Genomic DNA, 22,896 nt, shown 5'->3' on the forward strand with positions numbered 1-22,896 from the left:
ATTTACTGCTAGATAAGTTCACACCTTCCTAGTTCTTTCTGAACTCTGGCTGGGTGGTTCAACTTAGCCGTTCTGGCTCAAACTCCTTTCTTAGGTGATTTATTCAATCTGGCTTTTCTCTTGGCCTCTGAATTGCTCTGCTTGGCCTCAAACTGACTCCGGGTATCTTTTCTAATCTTCTGGCTCCTTCTCATTCTCTTGCTTGTTCTGTCTTTATCTGTGTCTAGCTTGCTCTCTCTTCAGTCTGTCTCTGTAAAACTCTCCCAGTAACACTGTCTCCTCCTCCCTCTGGGCTGCTCTGCTCTCCCTCTCAACTTTACTGCACTGCTCTCCACGAACTCTACTATATTCCTGTACTGCACTCTCTTCCTCCTGTACTGTCTCTCTCTTATGTAGCTTCCCTTTCCCCTTCCTTCTGCTGAAAGTTGGACATATCCTATTGTGTCAAATCTTTCTGATTTGCCACCTTTTCTACCACTCAATTAGACATCACTTTCAAACATGGGTGTGTCCTTCTACAAAGTGACTTTACCTTCATTGTTTGGGTGTATTCTAGTAAGGGAATACCCTTACTAAAAATGGGATCAAATACCCCGTAACAGGGCACTACAAAGAACTTGGCTGGTGTGGACCAGTGTCAGCTTGGCTTCCAGATCTGTATGTAGGATTCCAGATCTGTGGTTGCTGTGAACCACTGCTTTTTACTCCTGCAGAATAACTGAGTCTCCACTTTGGCCTCTGATTGTGTAAGACATGCATCTTGTTAGAACTTCTGCTCCTGATTCCAAGGCCTGTTCAATCTCCAGGTCTCCTGTCATCAGAGTCTGGGTCTTACCACTCACCACGTAATGCACTTAATGGGCAATTACTCTACTTCTCACGGTCCAGTTTTCTTATGCAGACCAGCCATGTGGATGCAAGTACATGGACTCATATTGTGTAAGTTACTTGTATCTTGTGACAAAATGCCTGATAAAAAGCACTTTAAAAAGGGGGTTATTTTTATTGACAGTCGGTCTACTCCATTGTAGTGCAGAAGTCAGCACAGCTGTAGAGTGAAAAATTATAAAGGCCATTTTATGAAATATGTGTAGATTTTTCGACTTAGACCTTGGGCAGAAAAGTGCAGATTCCAGAATGAGAAACTGAATGTAAGATTTTCACCACCCCAGGACACATTCCAGGTGAATGTGAATCAAGCCTCAAACAATAGGCCCACCTATGGGTGGGAGAGGCCCAAGGCAGGAAGGCATTCCTGACTACAGATAAAGATGCTGCCACCTAGGTGGGGCTTTAACCGGAAAATAGTTAATTTGAAATAGTTGGTAAATGGCAGGATAGGACACAATAGCATGGTAAAACCACATTTTTGAGAAGAATGAGTGTGCAGAGTGATTTTCACATGACTCTAGATCATTTGGGCTAGATTCTCTGAAATGTTCCACTGTTCTTGGTTACCCCTCCCTTGGTCTTCCCAGTGCTATGTTCAAAATTTGTAAAATAACCAATCATGTGTAACCTCGTGAAAATGCAACCATTCATGTGTAAGCGTGCAAAAATGCCTTCCTTCCCCCACCCCATGCTATAAAAGACCCTTTAACCCACCACTCTGGGCCAAAACCTTGCTCTTAGAGCTAAAGAGCTTGTAGTTTTGACTGACGGCTAACTTCCCTAATAAAGCCTCTGCTGATTGCATCCAGGTATGGTTTCTTGTGATCTTTGGGTGGTTGTGATCTCCTGAGACTTGAGGAAGGGTCTCCTGAGTATGGGGGTCTTCACAGCAACTGGTTATGTTGCAACTACAGTCAAAGAGAAGAGACCACCCATGACTGTACAGGCTCAGCTAGCCTTTCTCTTTCTATGCAGTTCAGAACCCCACCCCTGAATGGTACCACCTACTTTAAGGATGGGTCCCCTCACCTCACTTTACATAATGAAGATAATCCCTGCCAGCTGTGTCCAAAGGGCAACCTATCCTAAATAATCCTTCACAGGTCTGCGAAGAGGCTTGTGTCTCAGGTGATTCTGGATCCTGTCAAGTGGCTGGTTCATAAGTTGATGCTTAGTGTTAACCATCACATGCACTGAGAGTTCTAGATTGGGCCCAAGAGGGAAAACTGGTGCCCAGTGCTTCTGTGAGCTGGCTTTTGACTCATCACCATCTTTTTTTCCACAAGTGAAATATAATTACAGGCTTATTGCTCTATTATAACTTCACTTGGAGGAGTGGGTGGTAGGGTGGGCCGGAGCTCAAGACAGAGAATGGCCTCACCCGTCTACAGCCCTCAGATCACCCACGTCTCTTCTCTCACTGGCTTCTTAATCTGTTGTTGAGACAGTAAAGGAGCGGTGGTGCTGAATGGATGTTATTTATCTGTGTGGTTACTCCAAAGTGGGCAAGGCACATGAGTCCAATAATAGCCTGTGATCTCAGCTCGTGATCTTTGAGGGCCCAGGGCTGGGGGTCCTCCTCATTTCTGACTTCCCTAATTGCAATCCTCTTTCCATTTTCTCTTCTCTGCACAGCCCACCATCAGGGATATATATGACCCACCACCAAACTCTGCAATATGTTGACGACCTAAGGGTTAGAGAGACTGGTGTTTTGATCCTACCATGGACAGTGTACGACACTCTAAGAGAACAAACAACTTATTTGATTAATGGTATCTATATGAAGTTTTTCTCTCTTGTAACTTAGGAGTCCTTAAACCTCCTGGGCTAGAATTAAACAAATAAATAAACAAACACTGGCTTCTAAAATGCTTGTTTGTATCAATATTCTATTTCAAACCACAAAAATCAATAACTGGGTTCTTTTGTGGCCTGATTCCACTAGGCAAACTCCCCTCAGAGACTGGCTCTTTATGAACAACTGTGCAATGAGAAAGTGCCCATTACAGAAAAATAGCTTAGGAGAAACATTACAGTGAGTTATTTACAATATCCCACCATGAGTGTACTAGGCATGGCTGTTATCCAACGTTTCCTTTAAGAATAGTCTGGAGGTTCTCAAGTAGGCATCCGTTTGTGTAATTTTTTTTTTTTTAATCTAATTTGTCTTGCCTACTGGGCTGTGAGCTTTAAACATTAAGGTCTATTTTTTTTTTTTTATTGATGTTGTCTCAGTGTCTGGGACAATGTCTTGCACAGAAAAATTCTAAATTATTACTGAACGAATGAATAAATAAGTGAGTGAATGGTGACTGTGGGACCTTGAAAGGCAGCCTGGTTTCTGGTGGAGCACAAACTGGAAGCTTGGGTGACCCAAGGTAACCCTGAGGGTTGGCAGGCGCTTCATCGAGGCCCCACACTCCAGGCTCCTGACCTGAGGTCGTAACCCTCCATAGGTTTGTGTCTCTCAGTCACCTAACCTCAAGACAAATCTCCATATTAATGAGGTACCTAAAGGCCAGAAGGGCTTAGCCAATTAAAATTTTCTTCTCAGACACTCCTCTCTGCAAAAGGTACTTAACCTCAGGCCCGCCCTGAGGAAATAAGGTGTGGTTTTTACTCACCTATTCTCTGTCATGACAATAAAAGCCTTAAAATCTTGGACTGTTTCTCTTTCACCTGATCATCAGGGGGAAACAATGGAGAAGGCCTTCACCTACTGAGCCACCGTCTAATCTCCACAGAAGACCTTTCAGCTTTTCCAGCCACAGCGACCACCAACCCAAGCAAGCCACCTGTGAGGTGCCAAGACCTCTCCTCCCTGCGGGACCCAGCAGGAGCACTTTCCCCCTTTTCCCTTCGGCCATGACCAGTTCAGCCCGTGGGGCCCCACTTCGTTCTCGGCTCTCTTTCTGCTTCCAGCAGCGCCTGGGTACCCAAGAGCCTGAGAACCACTTGGTTCTAGGCCTCCCTGCGGGCCCAGGGACCCCTCCCCCGCACCCTGTCCAGCTTCTGCGGGGGACCTCAGATTGTGCTCCCCCACCCCCAGAGCGGGGTCCAGCAGCTTCACATAGCTGGATTCCGCTGGCGCCAGCTTGGGGAGTGTGCAGGCAAACTTACCACGCCTCTGCCTTCCCAAGCACACGCAGACCTCCATTATCCCAACAGGTGACTAATAAGGTTTATTCTGAGACTCTGGAGAATAGAGAGGGAAACATGTTTGAACTTAAAGGACTCGTGTGAGTATAAGAAAGAACTCTTGCTATTCTTCTCAAGGGACACAAAATGTCTTTTCCACCCATGGGTTAGGTTCAAGGGTAGATCAAGCGTGTGCATGGAGAGTTTGTAATCCCGAAGGCTGGTTCTCATCTTGCCTATTTGCTGAGTGACCATGGGCAAGCTTGCCTTTGACTGGGTCTTGTTTTCATGTTTGTTGCATCTGTAAAGTTTGAAGGGCCTGGGAGACGCTTCACTATCATGACCACAGTGTCACTACTGCCTGAAGAAGCTTTTACCTCTTATCTCAAGTGTCACGTTTTACCGGTTGCTTCCTCCAATCACATTCACAGTTCCTGACACAGCAGATGGCGTTGGTACCACCCACGACTGACAGATGAGCCTCATCTAGTTCTCCGGGGTTTAACCACTTGCTACCTGGCAGAATCCTGTATCTCCAGGTTGCTGGGCAGGCCCAACTCTCCCTCAACAGCACAGACCACGCCCTATTTCCATGCCTCTGACCTCACTAGAAACAGGGGCCAGAGAATTCAGCCGAGTGTGGAGGCTGAAGGTGCACATTTGAGTAGAGCAGTATTGCCCGGAGTGCAGAGATGCTGAGGAGAAGCCCAGCACGCACTAGCTGGCTTAGCTCATTGTCAGATTCACCTTTTCAGCAGCCAGCTGGTTTCCTTTTCTGTCCTATTCAATAATAATTTCTATGATTCTAGGAAGGCCTCATATTAAATGCAAGATGACTTGAGAAGCACTGCACATCTTTCTTTTTCACTTGTGACATCTAAAACACTCAGGAGTCCTTCACAGTAATGGTGTTCTCCATCCCCCTGCTGTTAGTGGCTGCTGTGTCCCAGGCATAAACACCTTTGCACACCTAATTTATTCCCTCAGTACCATTCCTGTAGGTAGGTACTGTGATTATCTTTTCATTTGAGAAAGCGGAGAAATTATAGATGCTAAGAAATTGTGCAAAGTGAGACAGGTACTAAAGGAGGAGTCAGGAATGACACCCAAGTACTTTCGTACCCTTTCCCTCTCCAATACTTGAAAGAGAATCTTCCTAAGCAACATAGCTCCTGTCCTTGGCTCTGACCATGATTCCCTGGGGAAAAGAGTAAGCTATAAAAGGTGAGGAGCTTCTCCCATGTATTCTATGAATGAGGAATATTGAGGGTCACCATTGAAATCCACAAGTCATAGCCTACTAGAAATGTTAAATGATGACGTGAGGGTGTCAGATAGAAACAGATTAGGATTCTTTGAACATACACTTCACTCTCATATAACTCATATAACATACCACCCTTTACTGCATCTCCTTGGTAGAAGAACGTGTTAAAATATTGTCCTGGATACAGGATTGTGTTAATGGAAGAAGACTTGAAATTGTGGCTGTTGCTGTTGAGGTCTTTTTCTTTGAGTTCATTTTGGCTCAAGATACTGAGGGATTTGCAGTATGAGAGAGAGACTTGGGTGGCTAGAAAACCCTCTGAGTCTAAGAAGAAAAGTCCCCTGGTTAACTGTATTCTTAAATTTATCAGAAACTTATGGCTTCCAACAGCTCCAAGGAGCCACTGGCATTTGCAATTTACCCAACATGTTTGTTAGTGCCATGGCATGTTTAACACTTTCATATTTAAAATTAAATTCCCTTGGGAAGGCTAATCATGGCTGACCTTTGTGATTAGATTGAATAGTGATAACCAGTGAGTAAGAGCTTCAACCTCAAGTATCTGGAGTTTAGGAAATGAGAATCCGAGCTGCCCTCATGAAGACAGTGATAGACACCCTGCAGAGTACCAAGAGAGATACAAAACCCCAATCTCAAGAAGCTGATATGGGGGGCAATTTTCTTTTCAGATGGCTAGTTTCTGTTGCCAAGGAGACAGCTGATTGGATCAAGAGCCAACTGGTGTAACATTTGGAATCCTTTAACCATCATCAATTCATTATTTGAACTCTAAAACTTTCTCAGCGGTTGCCATGAGCTAGAGACATTGTGCCGAGTACTGACATTATTCTAGAAAGGAAAATAGACATGCTTTTTGCACATTTGGTGGAGGAGGGAGTGTCAATAAACAGTCACACAAGTAGATATATTTTCATGAACTATGACTATGAGGGAGAGGGAAAGGGCGTTGTATCGTTATCATTTTGTCACACTCTGATAGTTATAATAACTAGTAATTAATTACAATAGTTTAATGACTGCATTTCTATGAGGAGGTTAAAGAATGACTTTCCTGAAAAATAGATACAAAGAGAGTCTAACATGATGAGTGAAGAAGCATTGTAAACACAAAGAATGTGTGAATACTCTGAGTGCATATGCGTGTGTGTGTGTGTGTGTGTGTGTGTGTATACAAACGATGCCACAAATTTCTGTGCTATGCTCACTGTGTAGTGCAGTGGATCTGCAGCCATGAGAGACCTTTGCATGGTGTGTGTTTTTCACCCTATGGTGCAAGGGGTCTTGGGATGCTGTCTTCTGAGCTCTGAGCATTAGTCTGACTTGTAGGAGGCTCATGTAGTAGAAGTAGGTGGGAGGAAGAGAGACATGTCTGTCACTAGAAGAAACAATGGTGGTTTGATCTAGAAAGAAGGCAAGACAAAGAGTGAATTTGGGAAGAATTTTGGAAGGGGAAGTGGAGGACACATCTGCAGGCTGCCCTCTGAATGTTTGTTTGTGCCCATAGACCTGAGCTCATCTCTAGGCCTTGGTCATAGATGCTTCTTTCTACCGTAGGTTGTGGTCACAGCTGGTAAAAGTGCTGAGATAAAATGTTGAGTACTCCCCTTTAAGTGAGTCATGTGTTTCTATCCAAGACCCCTTAACAGGCTCAGGGAACATGAAGGAAGAGGAGGAAGGAAAAATAGAAGAGTTTGCAGATGAGGAGTGTTGTGAATATTGTTTTCTAGACAGGGCGTGGCTGTTGCTCTCATCAGCTTACAGCAGCTGTGGCATAGAGTGGAGGATACACACATACACGTACACAAACAGAGGGAGAGAGGGAGGGAGAAGGACACACACTACACACACACACACACACACACACACACACACACACGGGGGGGATGCATTATGAAAATTCTGGGGATATTAGAAGAGCTGTTGAGTATGATGGCATTTCTTATATTCTCAAAAAATAAATTTTAAAAGTAAAATATCCTGTGGTATATATTTTAGGGTAAGGTGGGAGACAGAACCATTGTCACCTACAGTTACTCTCAGCCAAGACTTGGGAGAGACAATCATTAGATGTTTATTCACATGTTCACATGTGTCCTATGCCATCAGCCATAGGGGGTGTGAAGGGCAGATGCTGGAAAGGCAAGGAAGACTGTCGGGGGGCAATAACATTGGGCTTTCCATCATGCTGGGATGTAAGTCAGAGAACAGTGTCCGACTATAACATTTACCTAATCTTCACAGTATCTTGCATTTTCCTTTACTTTTTTTGGTATTAATGTCCAGGTATTTTTGAGAGTAGTATGCTATGTGAGATAAGTATTACAGCCTCTCTCTCTCTCTCTCTCTCTCTCTCTCTCTCTCTCTCTCTCTCTCCCTCTCTCTCTCTCACTCTCTCTCTCTCTCTCTCTATCTATCTCTCTCTCTCTCAACTGTACACGAGGATAATATATGTTCATTATATACATCTCTTTGTCTTCCACTATTGTCTGTCAATGTGCCAGCCTCCCCTGCCTCTCCTTCAACCTTGTGTGTGTATGCGTGTGCATGTGGGTGTGCGTGTGCGTGTGCATGTATGCATGTGTGTGTGCACATGTGTTCGTGCTTGTGTGTAGGCTAGAGGTCTTTTAGACATCGTCCACTTTTTTTCCACCTTTGTTTTTGAACAAGGTCTCCGGTTCTCTGGAACTCACCAAGTCAGACTGGTTGGATTGAACCTCAGGGATCCACCTGTTTTTGTTTCCCCAGCACTGAGATCACCGGCATGAGCCGACACCTGACTTTTTAGTGGATTGCTTGCACAGCAAGGACTTTATAAGAAGCCACTTCCCAGCCCCTTGTTTCACTTTAGAGATTAGAAAAGGAGTAATTAGAGAGGTTAATGCATCAGACCATTACCAGAGACTCTATTGAGACCTATGGTGTAAGACCATCCATTTCCCTTGTGGTTTAGAAGTATTTAGCTCTTTGAAGACCTTTCTCTGTTCTCTTTAGCTCTGGCTTCAGATCCCTTGTCCTCTTTCAATTTCCCACCATCTCTGATGTGTCTGGTCCTCCTGATGTTCTCCATATAGGACATGGAGGCTTTGACAAGCTGATCCAAATGCCTTTATTGGTATAGCTTGAACAAGCCAGACAGCAAGCTATCTGGCCGACTAGTCAGTCGGCCAACACCTGGTGCAGGATGGTCTAGTGCTCGTTTCCTGTCCTGTGTCAGCATCTTTGCTACAGACTTCGTGTGGATTGCTTAGTTCTCATCTCACATATGTGAGAGAAATGTGCTGTGTTATTGCCTGAACAGCTCAATACCCTGGATTTGCAAGAAAGCTATGTTCACTTTTTAAATTTGTTTTTTATCTTCCCTTTACCTCCTGTTCTTGTCATTTTCTGTACCAGACATCAAATGCTCCATAAATAAATGATTTATGTACTACATAATATGAGAGAGAGAGAGAGAGAGAGAGAGAGAGAGAGAGAGAGAGAGAGAGAGAGAATTTGGAGCATCCCAAATATCTATATTGCTAAATCAAGGCATTAATCCCTGTGCAGTTTGCTTTGAGCAAAGTCTGACTTAAGGTAAAGTAAAGCACCTTAAGTGTTACCTGTTCCAAAGCAGGTATCTGGGAAACTGTCTCCTTCTCTTCCTCTCCTGTAAGAACTAAGTTTCATGTTAGAAGCTAGGGCTGGGGAGAGAAAGAAGAGAACGGACATATTCCTGATCTCAGAGAGGTATGGAGAAAGAGCTGTCAGGTGAGTAATGAAGAAAGCAGACTCCTGCATTGAATTATACTCTGCCCCAATTCATATGCAGAAAGAAGTTTGTAGTTTCTAATGTCAATGAATGTGCCCTTATTTGGGAACAAGGTCACTGCAGACATGAGTTGACATGACTCTATACTGGAGCACAGTGGGTCACATTCAACTAGACTTGTGCCTTCACGAAAATGAGGATTTCGGCTAAAGCAGTTTGCAGGTGGACAGCATGTGAAGTAAGAACTGACCACTGTAAGCCAAGGAATAGCAGGATGCCAGCTGCCCAGGCTCTCCCTCACCGTCTTAGAAAGTAGTACATCTGCTCACATCTTAATCTTGGACTCCTAGCTCCCAGACTTGGAGGTCAACACACTTCCGTTAACACCACCAAGGTTTGTAGGACTTTGTCACGTAGCTGTAGCAAGTTCATCAAAGGACCTACAAGAATACAGTCACATATTACTCAACAACGGAGATATATGTACTAGAATGTATGTTGTCGAGCTATTTTGCCAATGTGCAAATATCATTGTGTGTACTTATACCGGCTGAGATGTCTGCAGCATTGCTGAGTGACATTTTATAAGATCAGCAACATTTGTAAATATTAATGTTGTATAAAACTGTCTTTCCTGATGCTGTGGAAGTGAGGCCGGTCTCTTAGAGGATGTGACACCTAAGCCGAGAAGTAAAAGATAGACTGAAATGACATTTAAAAACATGGCTAATTGTCACATTGTAATTTGTTCTACCTTGCTGTGTACCTGCTTTGTAGTAACAAATTACTCAAGGGAGCAAATATGGAGACAAAGTGTGGGACAGAAACTGAAGGAGGAGCTGTCTGGAGACCATTCCACCTGGGTATCCATCCCATATGCAGTCACCAAAGGTAGACGCTGATGCGGATGTCAGGAAGTGCATGCTGACAAGAGCCTGATATAGCTGTCTCCATAGAGGTCTGCCAGAGTCTGATGTATTCAGAGGCAGATGCTCACAGCTAACCACTGATCTGATCAAAGGATTCCCAATGGAGAAGTTAGAGAGAAGACTGAAGGAGCTGAAAGGGTTTGTGGCCCCATGAGGAGAGCAACAATACCAACCAACCAGAGCCCTCCAGGGTCTAAACCACCAGCCTGGGAGCACATAGGGAGGGATCCATGACTCCATCTGTACATGTAGAGGAAGATGGCCTTGTCGGGCATAGGTGGGAGAGGAGATCCTTGGTCCCATGAAGGCTGAATACCAATGGTGGGGGGAATTCGAGGGTGGGGAGGTGGGAGTGGGGAGTAGGTGGGGGCACATCCTCATAGAAGTATGAGGAGGGGGGATGGGATAGGAGGATCCTGGGTGGTGGGGGGAATAGGGTAAGGGGGCAAAATCTGAAATGTAAATATAATATCCAATAAAAAAAATAATGTTAAGACTTGAAATAAAGGTGGCCAAAATGGATGACTGCCCGGTCTGTGGCTGATAGAGAATGCCCATGCCAGGACAAATGGAGACCACAGAATATGAGGAGTCAGAGGGGAGGTGCAGGGAGAAGAGATAAAGGATCAAAACCACAGCTCTCTGAAGTGGATGAGCAAAGGCCCAAGTGTCCAACGGTAGAACTTGCTCATGACATTGACCAAAATGGGTGATGTGGGCATTGAACAATCCTTTGTATTTATAGTGATTGTCCTGAGTTGTCATTGGTAAGTTAAATACCTGTCTTAGTCCATTTCCTTTTGCTATAACAAAATACCTGAGACAGGGCAATTTATAAAGGAAAGATGATAATTTATCTCAGGTTGTAGAGGCTGACAACCCAGGATTGGGCAGCTCTGTCTGGCAAAGCCATCATGCTGTACCTGTTCATGGCACAAAACGGAGGGGCAAGTGGGTGTGCTCAGAGACAAGCACTGCAAAGCACAGGGGAGATGCACTCTTTCAAGGTACCTGACACAGTCCCATTAAACTTCATTAAGCCATCCCAAAGTCTTCTAGAGGTTTCATGAACTCTCTGTGCTGTTATCCCGAGGCATCAATTCCAACATCAGTTTCAGAGGATGTGTGTGTTCAGAGGATACACACATTCCCATGACAGCACTGTAGAGATCACCTGTTTTAGAAGTGATGATAACATACTGCAGCAAGAAATTTTGAGCTTCTTAAGCATATACACAATGGTACTTCAGATTAAAATTAAACATCCCTTCATTCTTGCTGTCTTTGTGGGTTTTTTGGTTTTGTTTTTGGAATATAGACAAAGCAGATCCTCTATCTTGTGGAGCCAAACTAGACTTAAAACATATTTACTTATTTTACTTATATGTATGTGTGTTCTCTTTTATCTGTTTGCTTGTATGAGTTTATGTGCAGCGTGTGCATGCAGGAGCATGTAAGGGCCAGAAGAGGGCGCTGGGTATCCTAGAACAGGATAGTTGTGAGCCACCATGTGGGTGCTGGGAGTTTAGTTGCACCCAGGTTCTCTGTAAGAGTGGTAAGCACTCCTAACCACTGAGCCACCTCTCCAGCTCCTCTCCTGTACTGTCATGGACAGCCTTGTCTGGCTCCTTCACAGCTTTAACTGTATAAATGTTAATGTTTTTGTCTTATCTCTCAGGTCACCTGTGTGCCTCCTACTCTGTGCTCTCTTTACTTGAAGTACAAACCCAGACAGTGAACCGCATGTCTGTTCTCTTGAGATGACATAAAACTGGCCATAAGTGAACATAAGTAAATACTTCACAACTCGAGTTTTAAAATATTCCCACACTAAATGGTCAAAATAAAAAGAAAAGCTGGCACACTCTGGAGACCTAAACCTGCAGAGGCAGGAGCTGCTCTTACCAAAGGTTTTATTCTTAAGCGCTTGGGCTTGGTCCTCCATTGTGAATTGTCCTCTCTGCTGAGATTCAATGAGATGGATTTAATTCTCTTTTTGCATGAATGTTTCCTGGGGGGGGGGGGGGGGGGAGGGCTAGCTTACTATGTCCTCACATCCTCTTTTGACAAATTTATGATAATTTTTGACTACCTTTTTTCTTTGCTTTCTTGCTTGCTTGCTTATTGCCAAAGACAGATCTAGATGATATTTTATATGATATAAATTTCAGGGTTTCCCCTTTAAAGGATGCTGGGCATAAAGCTTTGGGAAGATTACATGGGGGTGGGGTGGGGGGAACAGAGTTAAAAGCCAGAGTTCTGTTCTGACATTGAATGCCCATTCACATTGTTGTTATGATAATTACTTGAGCAATGGCTGCCTGCAGGTACCTACTTCTCCTGACTTTTCTCTCTCTCAAAGGTCCTGTTTTGATACATCTGGAGAAAAAAACCTGGTTAGTGTCCAAGTATTCTGTAACTTAACACTCTTCTTTTCATAGCCACATTATGTTGCTTTGATTTCCTGGGTAATTGGAGGCAATAAAGCTTCGGCTGCTGTGGCGGGATGCCTGTAATGATTCACCTGTAATACTGAAGGTGTTCTGCTGCATGTCAGTAAAGTCTATAGCAAGCTTAAGCTGTTATAGGCCTAATTTAGAAAGGCCCTAATTTAGCTGAGGCCCATGAAGACTTTATGATACACCAAAGGTGCTCTAGGAAGATGATGTCAGAATTCTAATTCCAAATTGACTCCCAAACCTCATTCCTGTGTCATTCATTATGCCAGCCCCCAAGATGCTGCATGCAAAGACAGAAGTCTTGTGAAAACTTTGTTGGAAAGGGTGGCGATGAAGGAACCATGGACAGGACCAACATGGCCTCCAGAGTCAGATAAAAACACTGTCCTTCTCAATTGTTGAAAGGTCTGAAATATACTCTTTATGAGATTCTTTAGTATAAAAGCTAAAACTACCACAAAGCATGTGTTGAGGCCCACTCTGACCCACAATTTGGAGATACTGTGTTGCAGACCGTTCTCTGCTCGACGCTTTGGGGCCAAAATGTCTCGGCCTGCTCTGTTGCTCTGGTCCTCGGATCAGGGCCTAGCAAGAGATGCAAAGAATGGAGACAAGACAGAGGTTCTGATCAAGTCTTGTTTCTCATTTATTGTCTCTCTTATTGTCTCCCAATTGTCTCTCCTTTTTTCTCTCTTTTTGTCTCTTGTTGTTATCTCTGAAGGGAAGTTCAGGGTATTATACACTTTGTCATGTGCCTTGCAGGTGGGGATATGACGTAAGCCTTACAGGCCAAGCGTGTATAGTGTGGATAGCACATGCACCACAGGCCTTGCAAGCGTGGATAGCATGTGTGCCTTGCAGCTGGGGGCACTAAACAGCAAAACAAGATATGTAGGATATCAGAGTGTGCTCAGCTGTTGTAAGCTGTTGAAAACCAAGTGTCATGACAGGGTATGTGGCTCAAGATGGTTACAAAGCTGATAGCCGCTTTCTGCTACAAGTCGGCTCCCAACAAGCATGGATTCTAGAAGATTAGAAATACTGAAATTGATGCAAATGAATAGACTGCAATGAAGGGCCCAGAGGGACCACACAAGGAAGCAAGCAGGGCTGTGTGGAATGGGAGGGCTCGTTCATTCTGTGAATACAACTTAAACCCCACTCTCTTGATCAAAGAAGAAACAAGCAAGCCCGGATCTGGACCAGGCATTCCTCCTTTGAGTGGGACACTACAAGAAGAAGGAGAGGGCTGGAGGCAGGAGACTGTCTCTGCACACAGCAGGCTCAGTGCCAAGTCTGCACAAGCAGCCTGGCTCAGTGGAGGAAACACTGCAGGAGAGCCACCTTGAAGGAAATCCTGCTGCTGTCATGACACACTGTTTGTCTTTGGGCATATCACTGAGTATGTCTAGGCTGGGCTTTCTTTGTTTTTTCTCCCTCTCCCTCTCCCTCTCCCTCTCCCTCTCCCTCTCCCTCTCCCTCTCCCTCTCCCTCTCCCTCTCCCTCTCCCTCTCCCTCTCCCTCTCCCTCTCCTCCCTCTCCCTCTCCCTCTCCCTCTCCCTCTCCCTCTCCCTCTCCCTCTCCCTCTCCCTCTCCCTCTCCCTCTCCCTCTCCCTCTCCCTCTCCCTCTCCCTCTCCCTCTCCCTCTCCCTCTCCCTCTCCCTCTCCCTCTCCCTCTCCCTCTCCCTCTCCCTCTCCCTCTCCCTCTCCCTCTCCCTCTTCTCCTTCTCCCCCTCCCCCCTCTGTCTCCTCCCTCTCCCTCTCCTCCCCCTCCCCTCTCCCCTCCCTCTCTCCCCCCCCCCCTCTCCCTCTCTCCTTCCCTCTCTCCCTCCCTCCCCCTACACCTCTCTCTCTCTCTCTCTCTCTCTCTCTCTCTCTCTCTCTCTCTCTCTCTCTCTCTCTCTCTCTGTGTGTGTGTGTGTGTGTATACATGCATGTTTGTGAGTATGGAGGCCAAAGTGCCAAAGTACATGTTTGGTATTGTTTCCTAGTGACTGTTCATAATTTGATTGAGATAGGGTCTCTTGCTGGCTTGAAACTTGCCCAATAGATTAGATTTGCCAGCCAGCAGGCCCCTGCATCTGCCTTGCATTCTCCAGCACTGGGAATCACACCTGGCTCTTTAATGTGGATTCCAGGGATTGAATTTAGGTCGTTATGGTTGTAGGTGGGTACTTCATGATTGCACTATTTCCCCAAGGCTCTCTCTGAGCTTTGATTTCCTTACCTATAAAAGGATATTATTAAATAATATAAAGAAGGGCTTTTACACACTTAGTGGGCCTTCTATTAGCCTTTTTAGCATTTGTCTGAGTGGACTATGTACTTAGGGAAGGAAGAAAAGTAGAATGAAATTCATTCCATCCTCCTGGGTGTCAGGTTCAATGGCCAGTTCTGAGGTAATACCTGAGCTCTCAGGCTATGCACTGTCTCAGAATTACTGAACCAACCAGGGAGTCATTTGGTCAGATTACACTGCTGTTTTATTTTCTTTCTTTGTACATGTGTTCCTCGTGGTGTGTGTGTGTGTGTGTGTGTGTGTGTGTACATGTGAGACCCAGAAGTTAATGTCAAGTAACTTTCTCATTCACATTTTCTCAGCACTCACTGATTCTGCAGTTGTCTGGCCAGCAAGAACAAGGGATTGTACTCAGCACATTCCCAGCACTGGGACGGAAGGTGCATGTGACTATGCCTAGCCTTGTGTGTGGGCTCTGGCACAATGAACTCAAGCCCCCATTGCTAATACCACTAGCATTTCGCTGGGCCATCTTTCCAGTCCCACACCCCTGTTTCTCACATTAATTATCTGGAGCTCAGTGCTTTTATTCTGTAGACTCTAGCTAGACTCCCAAGCAGGAACAATACTGGTGATGTCCTTCTGCTGTTTCCTTTGAGTCTTCCTCTTTCCTTCCCTTACCTGGGGTTGAAAGTTCAAGGAGGGGAAGTCATGTGACAGTGTCAGTCTTCCTTGTCTCTCTGTTTCTATCCTCAGACCCTCCAGGAGGCAATGCACCCCAGCTTTTAGAGTCTTTTCTTTTCTGGTCTGTCTTTATCAAAATTCTTGCCAATGGTGTCTTTAATATGCTAGTGAATAGAGATGAAGAAATTTAGGGGAAAATGCCTTCCAAAGATAATAGCTTGACTTAAAAACTGATTATTATCTGGCCTTAAAATGACTTTTGAATGTCAGAAATTTGACTGTTACCTTCCAGATAGACAGTAAGGAAATGCCCAACACCATAGATTTTTATTTAGAGTCAGAATGAAATCAAGATTCAGTACGGCTCCACCACTCTCACGGGATATAATGTGGAGCAAAACCTCTCTGTCCCTTGATTTCATCCTCTCTCAAATGGGGTTGAATATACAGATACATGAGATTTCTGGGGAAAATGGATAAATTCATATATAAAGAATGTCGCATGTCTCACTAAACTTCTGTATTTGTTATGTATAGATGGTGTTTTCGCTTTCTTGATCTTTCCCACCACCACCATCATTATTGTCATTGTCGTTGTTGTCTTCTCCCTTGCCTGTATACCTCCTCATAAACCCTAAATTCCTAGCACTACCCAGCATCTGCCAAGCATAGGTTCCCCAGAGCAAATAGTAATTTGTTCCCTCCCTCCTCTCTCTCTCTCTCTCTCTCTCTCTCTCTCTCTCTCTCTCTCTCTCTCTCTCTCTCTGTGTGTGTGTGTGTGTGTGTGTGTCTGTCTGTCTATTTCTCTCCGCTGATTCTTTTTTTTTTTTTTTTTTTTTTTTTTTTTTTTTTTTGGTTTTTCGAGACAGGGTTTCTCTGTGTAGCCCTGGCTGTCCTGGAGCTCACTCTGTAGACCAGGCTGGCCTTGAACTCAGAAATCTGCCTGCCTCTGCCTCCCAAGTGCTGGGATTAAAGGCGTGTGCCACCACCGCCCGGCTCTCTCTCTCTCTCTCTCTCTCTCTCTCTCTGTATCTGTCTCTGTCTATTTCTCTCTGTCTCTCTGTGTCTCTTTCTCTCTCTCTTAATAAAGGGAAGGTGATGCAGACTAGGAAAATTACTTTACCAAATGGCCAAGGCAAGAAGTATTTATTCATGTGTAGAAGTTTAGATATCTGTTCCTCATCCAGTACAAAAGTTCATTTCAAAATGAATCAAAGGCTTTCATGCACAATGGGAAACTTTAAAACTGGTAGAGCAAAACAGAGGAAATACTTCAAGATACAGGCACAGGCAAGGATTTGTGCAAAAAGATTTCAATAGCTCAATAATAAAACATGACAAATTGGATTGCTTCCATACAAAGCTCCCATGCAGCACAGAAGATGGTCAGTAAGGAGGAAACCTGAAGGAGGGGGAGTTTCTGCTTTCTTTCCAGCTCACAAGCCCTAATGTGTAGAGCATGTGATGAACTAAAATAAAAACAAATACCAAAACAAGAATAATTTGATCTAGAAATCAGAAAATTAATTACATAGTTCTCAAAAAAACAAAAACAAAAATGTGTCACCCATAGGATTGCTCAAATGTGAGCTGAACAAGAAAGACCCCAAGGTGCATGCGTACACATACACATACACAGGCTAATACTGGTATATATATATATATATATATATATATATATATATATATATATATGCATGCTATGTATGTCGGTATTTACAGATATGTTCATATGGCTATGTCCTCACACATGGAAATGTCCTTTTTATATCATCTGAGGGATATGAGAAGTAGCCACACTTCCCTTACATACAAATTTTGGTGTCTAATGCTTTTCTCCAGTAAAATGAACCAGCTCTTCAGAAAGATGGATGATCTTTGGGCCAGGATGGGATATATATAATATGATCCTGGAGATAGATTATATTACCAAGAAGCAAACAATGCCACTTTCCAGACATAAAAAAATGAAAGTATGAAAAAGCAGATAATTGGAGAACATAAGACACATATTCATGGAACAGTGGAACAGGGAATGAAAATGAATGCCAAGTGGCCCATGTACTACATCTCCACTGAGGGGCCACAGCATCCATTGCTTCTCTGTAGGTGTGGATGATACACACCTGCTCCCTTGATGATGGATCAAGATGAGGATGGGAGGTGAAAAAGAGGAGCGAGTGGAGAAGTTCACTGGTGGAGTAACCCAGCGACCACTGGCACCTCAGCTGGTCCAGCAAGAAGTCATCATTGCGTGCATCCTTGACGTGTTATGATGACAGTGTCTGCCTCTGTGCTTTTCTACCAATCAGCCAAATTGGCTATTGGGAGCAATAGCCTATAAATGATTGAATCACAAGAAACACTTGAGTTATACTTCTTTTAATTAACATTCAACAAGGTACCCACCAAACCATGATCCTAAAAACCAAAGACAGCAAAATTGCACAGTCTGAGAAACTGTCATGACCAAAGTAGGTGATGGAGATATGATTCAATGTAATGTGGTACTGGAATGGGATTCTGGGACAGGAGAAAAGGGTGTTGGTAAGAGTGAAGGGAACCTTAATGAGGTGTGAGCATTTGTTAGTTAATTTCTTAGTTATTGGCTCATGGATTGTAGCATCCCTGAAGAGCATGTTCTTAAGAGAGAAACTGGGTTGAGGACAATACTGGATGTTTCTGTACCATTCTGTTAGTATTTTAGTAGATTTAAAACTAGGAGCAATGGCTCAGCAGTTAGGACCAGTTGTTCTTTCAGGGGACCAAAGTTGATTTGCAGCACCCACATGGCAGCTTACAACTGCCTGTAATTCCAGTTTCATGGTATCTGACACCTATTCTGGCATCCTTAAGTACTAGGAACATACATGTTACACATATACACATGAAGGCAGAACATTCAATGACAGAAAAATTAAAAAAAAAAAATCTATCCTTCAACAAAAACTAACAGAGGCTGGGGTCAGTCAACGAAGTGCTTGTCATGCAAGCACAAAGACCCTCATCTGATCCTCGACTCTAAGTCGGAAGGATGGACTGGGTTGTCCTGGTACAGGGAAGCTGGAGACAAGAGAATCCCTGGTCAGCCAGTCTAGCCAAATCAATGAGCTTCAGATTCAGTGAGAAACCTTGACTCAACAAATACAGTAGAGAGTAGTAGAGGAAGACCTTGCCCTCCCGCTTCCCCATGCACACCTACAGCTGCACGTCATCATGAACTTGTATGCACACACACACAACCCTTGTTGACGGTGCTGATGGCATGTAAGTAAAGGAGACTGCATTTGGGAAGACAGCTCCTGAGTATCATCAAAGCAGCACTTTTGAGCTTCCCTGTACTTCTGTGCTGTTCTCCCTCATGAAATGTTCTGGGGTTCTTCATGTTGTTACTCCTTCCAAAAGAGTCAGTGGCCATTTGTCTTCTCTGCACAGAAACCCAGAGCACCACCCTCTCTGTGTTGGTAACTGACCAGTTTTTTTTTTTTTTTACCCTAACTGACACAATCTGAATCGCATCCACTTTATTTCTGTTGAGTGATGAAGGTATATCTCACGATAATGGCATGTCTAAGGTGGTTACCTTGGTGTAAGAATACTAGATGCCTCCAATTAGAATAATTATGCCTTGACTTCCTTTGAGAATGTTTGTCAGATACATGAGGCCCCTTTCTATCTTCGAAGACAAGTGCAGGATGTCAGTGGCTTCTTGCTTGCTAATGGAGGCTGTTGATGGACCGTGGCTAGCATCATAGAACAGCAAAAGCTCTGGAGTCTTTCTAAGGCCGTAGTGAACTGTAAACTTATAAGGACACAGGCTATTTTCTTGTTGTGTTGGATAGTTTCTAGGCAGGTACATGAGATCTCTCTAGAACTGAGGTGTGTATCTAGAAGGGAAATCACTCTTCCAAGAGAAAGATATTGCTAGTGCCAGTGGATTTCTCTATGGCCATAGCTATGCAAAAAAATTATGTATGAATTTAATATAGATATTCAGATAAACATGTATGTCTTTTCTTTTCTTGGTCACAGCATTTCAGAGCATAACCTAAATCTCACCTGCTTTGCATTGTTCATCCACGCTGATGTTCTGTTTTCCTTACCTAGCAACTTGGACTTTCCTCTTCTCTACCTATTTTGTGTCTTCTTTGCTGGGTACGTTGTGCAGGAGGACTTAAGCTGAGCAGTAGGCTATGAGGTCTAACCTTTCTTTTTGCCTAGGAAAACAAAAATAACGTTTCAAAGTCCAGCCACAAATGTCTGTTTAACAGTTCTTGATGGTTTCCTTGAGGGTGAGAATTTTAATATTTCTGAATATCCCATGCCTGGAAGCTAATACAACGTGGCTATCTAAGTCTGCCAGCAAGTCACTTCATGTGGTTCTGAATGTGAAGCAGGAACATGACTTGGGGCAGCCTCGTTTCTTCTTTTGGGAGAATTCATTTTGGTGGGTCCTTTCTGTCATACCTACTTATGCTCAATAAGCACTCAGTGCCCTTGAGGTAGCACGGAACTTAGCAGAAATACTCTAAAAGCAAGTACTCTGTAATGGAATGTTAAGTATTCTGTTTAATAATATAAAAACTGTTCCATGATGCCCTGTGAAGAACATCTCTACAAGGCTTTCTCCTCTTTAATGAAGTGGTTAGCATTTCCTTGGTGAACTTAGAAATAGGATTTGAGTATAGTGGTGAGGGTCCAGGATGTAGGGACACAGAGAGTGAAGGACCAGCCTCACCCTGGAGGATTGACTTGGAGGCTATCAGTTCTAACTACAGAAGCTAGTGGTTGATATCTCTTCCTGGGGGGACAAAAAGACCTGGCATTGAGTCATTAGATAATTAGTTTACTAATGTCTTTGGGCTTTTTAAAATTCACCACTCAGTCAATTTTTAAAGCTTTATTTCATCTTATTTTTAATTGACACACACTGATTGTACATACCGAGGGGTGTGGTACCCTGATACATGTAATGATTAAATTACGATGATCAACCTATTTGTAACCACAAATCATTTATCATATCTTTGTGATGAGAACATAAAATTTTTTTTTTGGTTTTGTAGCTAGACAATACATTATTGTTAATAGTCACTGTTGTGTTAGATCTTACTGCCACAGCCTGGGTTTGATTCCCGGTCAGGGAGCCAATGTGTTAGAATTGTACTTGCATTTGGAAAAACCATACCAGGCCAACACAGTTCCATGTGGGGTTTATTGTGGGAAAGGGGGCAAAGGTAGTGACAGAAATGAAAGGGAAACAGAGAAGGAGGGGTCAGAGGAGTTTGCCTTTTATTTGGATTATGACGTAAAGGTGGTAAGTGAGCAAAGTGGATTCTGGGAATGTGTGGCAGTTGCCATGGCAACAGGTGTGCAGGTCTCTGTTGCTTATGTGTGATGTCACTGGATTCAGAGACAATCTGCCATGCTGGTTCCTGATACCAACAGTCACCCTATTATGAGAAAAGAACTATAAAAGAACTAAGTTCTATTCACTGTAAAACTTTATCTTTGTACCTGTTAACTAATCTCTCACTTGCCCCGCCCCCAGGTTTCTATCTTTGAGTTTCCACAGCAGCTTGTTATCAAGCCAGGAAGCAAGAGAATTGTCATGTTCAGACAGACAGACACACACACACACACACACACACACACACACACACACACACACACGCAGAAACACAAAGGGAAGATAAAGTGCCATACAAGGATGAAGATGTTATCGGAAGTGGAGACAGGGGTGACCAAACAAAAGCCCTTGAGCCAAACTTGGTGTTAGCTGGTTTTGTAAATAAATATTACTGAAATAGACATGGATAGTTCTCTGTATCCAGGGTCATGCCACCCTACAATGGCAACAGAGGCTTGCAAAGTCCAAACCTTTGGCTTTGATTGGGAAAACCTGTCTCAATCCAGGGTGAGCTCTGGAGCACCACCCATTGATCTCTCCACAGTCACTCCACCTTGAAGCAAGCGCCTGTACATTGTGCCTTAATGTCAGTGAGGCACTGGTTGCAGAGCAGTGTTGGAGAGATGTCTGAAATGCAGCAAGCCCTGCATGGTGTCTCCATCAGCTGAGAGCCAGGCTCTGCATACTAGCTGCTGTGAAGGCTGTCAGCAACTAAGAGTTGCAGAAGCTGGGAAGTGAGTGTGAAAGCCAGGTAATGGGGTCTCACGAGGTAGCTGCGGCATTGAGAAGTGTGCATCTTGACAAACACTGGTGCTTCCTGAAGCTGGAGACATCCCACCAGATTCCCTGGCTGAGACTAGGTCCTGATTACCCTGACTGGATTGACCATCTTTGTAGCCCAGACCCCATTTCACTGCTTTCAGGATGGGGTCTTTGAACTGGCTGGCTGGGCTCTGCCAGCCTCTGCTGCCTCATCTTGTTCTGTTTTCTTTATACTGTACTTTCCAGCCATGCATGCCTAGAGACCAGGGACCATTCTCCAGGCACTGAGCTTGAACCTGGACCTACCATTTTTCTCCAGTGGCAACCTACCAGCTCTTTCCTTAGCCCATAACATGCCTCTAGAGCATTCCTTGATGGCCACACCTGACTGATATTCTATTTTTCCTTCAGATCTCATCTCAAAATGCATTTATATGATGAACCTTCTGGAAATTTCCCGTGGTAATTTGCCCCCACACAGAGCCAATACTCAGTATGTGCTTTATAATCTTTTGTTTAGCTTATACAAACCTTGCTGTACAGAAATAGGCACATTTCCTTTTGTAAGATAAACACTATAGCATTTGTATAGCCTCTCATGCTTCCTGTGCAGTCTCTGGAAACTCCCTAGACAGGTAGTGTGGATTTACTTTGAAACCTCCTTTTTCCTCCTAAGAGTTGCATGATTTCCTAGCACATGCATGCATAACCTATGCACAGAATGCATATGTAAAATTGTAAAACAAATTTCCATATAGAATTTCATTTTTTTCCCACTTTATAATAAAAACTAAATACAATAGACTAGTGCAAAAAGCATTTGTGATCAAAAGTCTATACATTTTGGCACTTACAAATTTCTGTAGGTTTGGTCACGTGACATGACACTGTCTGCTTTGCATATATGTGTGCTATAAATTTCCGTGTTGTGTGCTAGGTTCATTCCTGCAGGTACAGTGGACGGAGCAGGCTGCATCGACCAGAAGCTCATGCGGCCTCTCTGTTCCCAGTACCTTTGCCATTGCTGGTGACCTCCAGTCCTAACATTTGTCAGCTTCTTGGCAGAGGAGTAGGCTCTAAGGACTCTTCTGAGAGATAGTTCTTTAAATGTTACTGAAGTGGAACATCTTGCTACCCAAATTTTGTTTGTTGTTAAATTTGTGTGTGTGTGTGTGTGTGTGTGTGTGTGTGTGTGTGAATTTGCACACATGTAGAAGCCAGATGTGGGTGTCACCTCTGTGTTCTCCACCTTATTCCTTTGAGACAAGGTCTCTCATTGAATGAGATGTTTGGTCCTGTTGCCAGGCTGGCTGGCAAGCTCCCAGTGTTGGCCTGTCTAGAGCTA

General features: G+C 43.9%; 1 protein-coding gene across 2 annotated transcripts in view; it reads left to right on the forward strand.

The window, feature by feature from the left end:
• Shisa9 (shisa family member 9) overlaps positions 1-22,896 on the forward strand; it is a 293,765-nt gene that overhangs the window by 244,805 nt on the left and 26,064 nt on the right. The gene's annotated exons all lie outside the window — the stretch shown is intronic.

This window comes from Arvicanthis niloticus, chromosome 6 (assembly GCF_011762505.2).
Source record: "Arvicanthis niloticus isolate mArvNil1 chromosome 6, mArvNil1.pat.X, whole genome shotgun sequence".
Classification (NCBI taxonomy): domain Eukaryota; kingdom Metazoa; phylum Chordata; class Mammalia; order Rodentia; family Muridae; genus Arvicanthis; species Arvicanthis niloticus.